The following is a 7,189-nucleotide window of genomic DNA, read 5'->3' as shown; positions in this document are numbered from 1 at the left end:
CCATGGATTCTGTCAGTGTTTTAATCTGTTCACCATCAACATTGCGTGCAGCAGCAACCACAGCCTCCCAGACACTGTTCAGAGAGGTGTACTGTTTTCCCTCCTTGTAAATCTCACATTTGATGATGGACCACAGGTTCTCAATGGGGTTCAGATCAGGTGAACAAGGAGGCCATGTCATTATATTTTCTTCTTTTATACCCTTTCTTGCCAGCCACGCTGTGGAGTACTTGGACGCGTGTGATGGAGCATTGTCCTGCATGAAAATCATGTTTTTCCTGAAGGATGCAGACTTCTTCCTGTACCACTGCTTGAAGAAGGTGTCTTCCAGAAACTGGCAGTAGGACTGGGAGTTGAGCTTGACTCCATCCTCAACCCGAAAAGGCCCCACAAGCTCATCTTTGATGATACCAGCCCAAACCAGTACTCCACCTCCACCTTGCTGGCGTCTGAGTCGGACTGGAGCTCTCTGCCCTTTACTAATCCAGCCACGGGCCCATCCATCTGGCCCATCAAGACTCACTCTCATTTCATCAGTCCATAAAACCTTAGAAAAATCAGTCTTGAGATATTTCTTGGCCCAGTCTTGACGTTTCAGCTTGTGTGTCTTGTTCAGTGGTGGTCGTCTTTCAGCCTTTCTTACCTTGGCCATGTCTCTGAGTATTGCACACCTTGTGCTTTTGGGCACTCCAGTGAGGTTGCAGGTCTGAAATATGGCCAAACTGGTGGCAAGTGGCATCTTGGCAGCTGCACGCTTGACTTTTCTCAGTTCATGGGCAGTTATTTTGCGCCTTGGTTTTTCCACACGCTTCTTGCGACCCTGTTGACTATTTTGAATGAAATGCTTGATTGTTCGATGATCACGCTTCAGAAGCTTTGCAATTTTAAGAGTGCTGCATCCCTCTGCAAGATATCTCACTATTTTTGACTTTTCTGAGCCTGTCAAGTCCTTCTTTTGTCCCATTTTGCCAAAGGAAAGGAAGTTGCCTAATAATTATGCACACCTAATATAGGGTGTTGATGTCATTAGACCACACCCCTTCTCATTACAGAGATGCACATCACCTAATATGCTTAATTGGTAGTAGGCTTTCGAGCCTATACAGCTTGGAGTAAGACAACATGCATAAAGAGGATGATGTGGTCAAAATACTCATTTGCCTAATAATTCTGCACGCAGTGTACTCTCCTTTTGTAAATTTTATTTTTATTAGTTTTTAAACAAGAAAAATAAAACTTTTATTAACAGTGCACATGGTTCCATTCACCATTACAATCAAAGTAATATAATAGCAATATTCAATCAAAAAGACAGCATTATTGATATGAAAGTAATAAATATTACGAATAAAGAAAAAAATGCACTGGGGTAATAATTCTAATGAATATACTATGAATAAGCACATATAATCAATCTAAAAGTAAAGTATATTATGACTGAGAAACAAAACTAATTTCTATGATTCAATTAAAATTATAGCGATATTCAAAAGCCAGTGCGCAAGTGGTGAACGGGAAAGGAAGAAGGGAAGAGGGGAGAGGGAGAGGGGAGGAGGAGGGAAAAAAGGGAAACAAAGGTTTAAAAGGGGAAGAACAGAACAATGTCACATGTTATGTGGCATATCCAAGAAAAGGAATATTATGAAAAACCTTTATTCAATCAAAATATTTAGAAATTTGTCTGTGGAGATGTAGTCGTTCCATCTGGTCCAGATTCTGAGATACAATTTGAGATTTCCTAAAACCGTCCACTTCAGCTTTTCGAATCTATTAAATACTGTAACCTCTGCTATCCATACCTGAATAGGAGGGGTATCTGTACACATCTAATGTTTTGGAATGATAGTCTTCAGTGCTGTAATCAGAAAAGGGAAAAGCCTATCTCTAAGGCATGAGTGTTTTTTTTATTGTAGATCCCTAATAAGACTAGTTCCCTATCTACTTCCACCTTTGTCTTATATATTTCAGAGATTATCTGATTGAATTTGAGCCATAGGGAAGTTATCTTGTCATATGTGATCCATATATGTGTGAAAGATCCAATCCCCCCACCACACCTCCAACAGTGCACTGTACAGGAATCTTTGAATTAATCCTGTGAAGGAGAACAGGAGTTCTATACCATCTAGTAACAAGTTTATAATGAGTTTCTTGGAGTCTGGTCGAAGTCACTCTTGGTATAGAAGATTGCAAAATCATTTGTGTTTCCTTTTCATTAAAGTATTTTTTAAGTTTATTTGACCAACTGTTGAGGTACGATGGGGGCGATCCGACCGCATTAATGATTGAATAAAATCTAGATACTCCATGCTGAAGGGGGATCATTACTGTACAAGAAGCTCATGATTGAGATGTACAGCTCTAGCAATTCTTACTCAAATGTTACTTTGCTTTATTTTGCCTTTTTAGTTGAATTTAAGTTATATGTCACATGTGGAAAAATTACTGTGTTCTCTAATTCATTATGCACTACTTAGTAGTCGCGTCTTATAATGTCAATGGATTCAACATCCCTCAAAAACGGTCACAGATCCTGAGATACTTAAAAGAAAATAAGGTAGGTATTGCCATGATACAGGAAACACATTTAAAAAATCTTACACACCACAATCCAAAAATAATACATATACAATATGGTACAATGCCAGTACTCCATTGAGGAGAAGGAAGGGAGTCTCTATTCTAATTAACAAAAATCTAGACTTTAAAGAAAAAGATAAGATAATAGATGAGGAAGAAAGGTATATATTAATAAAAGGCTGGATTAAAAATAAACATATCACTATAGTCAGCTATACTCTCCTAACACGTGACTGAAGCTCCTGAAAAAAAGAAATACATTAAAAAAAAGAAATTTTTTGCTAGAGAATTGACACATGGGATGTAGAGAAAGGTTTATGGACTAAGTAGGAGTCGAAAAAATTAAGATATTTGACAATATGACTACAACCATCAGTCAGTTTTATGGATATTTCCATATAAGATGTAGACCAACATCTGGAGATGATTTGTTTCTAATTTAAGGGATCAAGAATCATCATAATTAGGGATGAGTGAACCCGTGGAAGTTCGGATTCGCTGGGTTCAGATGAACTTCAGGTCAAATTTCGGGTTCGAGACCAGAACTTGACCCGAACTTGACCCCAAACCACATTTAAGTCAATCGGGATCCGAACTTCACTTTATTATTTTCCGTTATAACATGGTTATAGTGGAAAATTATAGCATTCTTAAGACATAATGCTAAATAAAATGGCCATTGAGGGAAAAAAAAAAAAAATCACCTCATCCACTTGATCGCGCAGCCGGTATCCTCTTCTTTCTGCAGGACATGCAAAAGGACCTGGGATGACATCACCACGCTCACCACGTGGCGAGTGCGGTGACTTCATCGGAGGTCTATTTGCAGGTCCTGCAGAAAGAAAAAAGAAGAGGATACCGGCTGCGAGATCAAGTGGATGAGGTGAGTTTTTTTTAATTATTTTTAACCCCTCAATGGCCATTTTATTTAGCATTCTGTCTTAAGAATGCTATTATTTTCCATTATAACCATGTTATAATAGAAAATAATAAAATCACCTGAACAAGGAACCCGAACTTCAGTGAAAAAGTCAGAGTTCGGGTCCCGGTTCGTTCAACCCTAGTCATAATTCTTGTAGAACCTTTCAGAATTTTGATCAGGGAAAATTCATTCTATGGACTCCAGCTGCAGTTAAAGACCAACACAAACTTATGAAACTAAAGATTTGTTGGCAATGGACTGACAACTGCAGAACCTAGACTTCAACATCAGTAAAGATGCATGTCGGGGTAAGCAACCTCCGGCACTCCAACAGTTGTGAAACTACAGCTCCCAGCATGCATACTTGCTCTGCTTTTCTCAGAACTCCCTTAAAAATGAATGGAGCATGCAGGGAATTGTATTTTCACAACAACTGAAGTGCCGAAGGTACCTGATTCCTGGTGTATGTGATGACTTGATGTTCAAACAGAAAATTTTACCAAATTTTAAGACTGAATTCTGAACATGTTTATAAGAAGTAGAGAAAATATCCCCAATTATTTGTTTTAAAAACTGCCAAGACCAGCCAGTACCCTACCTAAATTTGAGAAACTGAAAACAAATCTTCTGAATAGAAAGCAAGCTGCTCTAAAGCCATTTAAAGGGACAAAGCTTTCAACCATAGACATAGCTATAAATGGTGTGGAAGTAGCGGACATACCTGTGCATGGTACCTGAGGTCCCAGTGACACTGGTCTGAAGTCACTTTGTGAGGCTTACATAATAGAAACCGCCCAAAAATGACCCCATTTCATTTTTTTGCCTAATTTTCCATTTTAACCCATTTTTTCCACTAACAAAGCAAGGGTTAACAGCCAAAAATGACTGTATCTTTATTGCCCTGACTCTGCCGTTTACAGAAACACCCCATATGTGGCCGTAAACTACTGTACGGGCACACAGTAGGGCGTAGAGGGAAAGGTGCGCCGTATAGTTTTTGGAAGCCAGATTTTGCTGGACTGGTTTTTTGACACCATGTCCCATTTGAAGCCCCCTGATGCACCCCTAGAGTAGAAACTCCATAAAAGTGACCCCATCTAAGAAACTACACCCCTCAAGGTATTCAAAACTGATTTTATAAACTTTGTTAACCCTTTAGGTGTTGCACAAGATTTAATGGGAAATAGAGATACAATTTCAAAATTTCACTTTTTTGGCAGATTTTCCATTTTAATATTTTTTTTCCAGTTACAAAGCAAGGGTTAACAGCCAAACAAAACTCATTATTTATGGCCCTGATTCTGTAGTTTACATAAACACCCCATATGTGGTCGTAAACCGCTGTACGGGCACGCAGCAGGGCGCAGAAGGAAAGGAATGCCATACGGTTTTTGGAAGGCAGATTTTGCTGGACTGGTTTTTTTGACACCATGTCCCATTTGAAGCCCCCCTGATGCACCCCCAGAGTAGAAACTCCAAAAAAGTTACCCCATTTTAGAAACTACGGGATAGGGTGGCAGTTCTGTTGGTACTAGTTTAGGGTACATATGATTTTTGGTTGCTCTATATTACACTTTTTTGTGTGGCAAGGTAACAAGAAATAGATTTTTTGGCACGTTTTTTTTTTTGTTATTTACAACATTCATCTGACAGGTTAGATCATGTGATAATTTTATAGAACAGGTTGTCACGGACGCGGTGATACCTAATATGTATACAATTTTTTTTATTTATGTAAGTTTTACACAATGATTTCATTTTTAAAACAAAAAAAATGTTTTAGTGTCTCCATAGTCTAAGAGCCATAGTTTTTTCAGTTTTTGGGCGATTATCTTAAGTAGGGTCTCATTTATTGCGGCACTATTTTGGGGTGCATATGACTTTTTGATCGCTTGCTATTACACTTTTTGTGATGTAAGATGACAAAAAATGGCTTTTTTTACACAATTTTTATTTTATATTTTTTACGGTGGTCACCTGAGGGGTTAGGTCATGTGATATTTTTATAGAGCCGGTCTATACGGACGCGGCGATACCTAATATGTATACTTTTTTTTTTTTTTTTAAGTTTTACACAATGATTTCATTTTTGAAACAAAAAAAATCATGTTTTAGTGTTTCCATAGTCTGAGAGCCATAGTTTTTTCAGTTTTTGCGTGATTATCTTGGGTAGGGTATGATTTTTGCGGGATGAGATGATGGTTTTATTGGTACTATTTTGGCGTACATGCGACTTTTTTGATCACTTTTATTACCTTTTTTGGGAAGTAAGGTGGGCAAAATTTCAATTTCCTAATAGTTTTTATTTTTTTATTTTTATGGCGTTCACCGTGCGGGGAAAGTAACATGACCGTTTTATAGTTCAGGTCGTTACGGAGGCGGCGATACCAAACATGTGTAGGGAATTTTATTTTTTTCATTTTTAATCAGTGATAAATGTGTTTTTTGATTTTTACTTTTTTTCACTTTTTTTTTACTTTTTTTTTACCCAGACCCACTTGGTTCTTGAAGATCCAGTGGGTCTGATGTCTGTATAATACAGTACAGTACACTATATAGTGTTTTGTACTGTATTTTACTTACACTTTGTCTGAACAGATCTCTGCCTTTAGCACAGATCTGTTCAGCACCATGGACAGCAGGATGCCTGAGACGGCGTCCTGTTGCCATGGGACCCTTCCCCGTCTGCTCAGTAGTGGTCAGAACTGCGCAGACGGGGAAGGGTAAGGACGGGGCTGTCGGGGGGCTGTCTGGGAGCTCTCTCCCTCTCCATCGGGGGGCTGCAAAGGCACTGCAGCCCCCCGATGGGAGAGGGAGGGACCTCCCTCTTACTGTTAACTTTTTCCATACAGCGGTCCGTACGGACCGCGGTATGGAAAGGGTTAAACGGCTGACATCTGCACAGATGTCAGCCGTTTATACCAGGGTGTCAGCAATGTGCTGACATCCTGGTATACCCACTGGCCACCAATGAATTTTCAAGAGGAGGCGGGCGGGGGATCGCGATCCCGCCTGCCGCACCGCCCTCCTCCCGCACCACCCCCACCGCCCACAACTCCCCCCCCTGCACCACCCGCCGGCAAAAAATCATGCAGGGGTGCAGGGGGGATGGAAAATCTTTATTTGAGGGACACTAAAGTTTCTGATCTCTGCGGTCAGGGACCGCGGGGATCAGAAACTGCAGAAAGCGCAGCAAACCGCAGGTCTGAATTGACCTGCGGTTTGCGCCGATCGCCGATGGGGGGGGTCATATGACCCCCCCTTGCGTTCCCATTAACCCCCACAGCGCCGGAATCTTCATTTAAAGTTAGGACGTACCGGTACGCCCTGAGTCCTTAAGGACTCGGGAAATAGGGTGTACCGGTACGCCCTGCATCCTTAAGGGGTTAAGTAATTAAAAAAAATATTAAAAATAGAAAAATAAAATAAAGTAGACATATTTAGTATTGCCAAGACCGTAATGACTGGCTCTATAAATATATCACATGATCCACTCCGTCCGATAAACACCATAAGAAAATAAAAAGTCATTTTTGTCACCTTACATCACAAAAAATGCAACTCCAAGTGATCAAAAAGGTGTATGTCCCATGGTACCAATAAAACCGTCACCTCATCTCTAAAAAAATGAGCCCCTACATAAGAAAATCAGTAAAAAAAAAAAATATATAGCTCTTAGAACATGGA

This window comes from Bufo bufo, chromosome 6 (genome assembly GCF_905171765.1).
Source record: "Bufo bufo chromosome 6, aBufBuf1.1, whole genome shotgun sequence".
In the NCBI taxonomy this organism is placed as follows: Eukaryota; Metazoa; Chordata; class Amphibia; order Anura; family Bufonidae; genus Bufo; species Bufo bufo.
Note: the sequence above shows the minus strand (reverse complement) of the source record.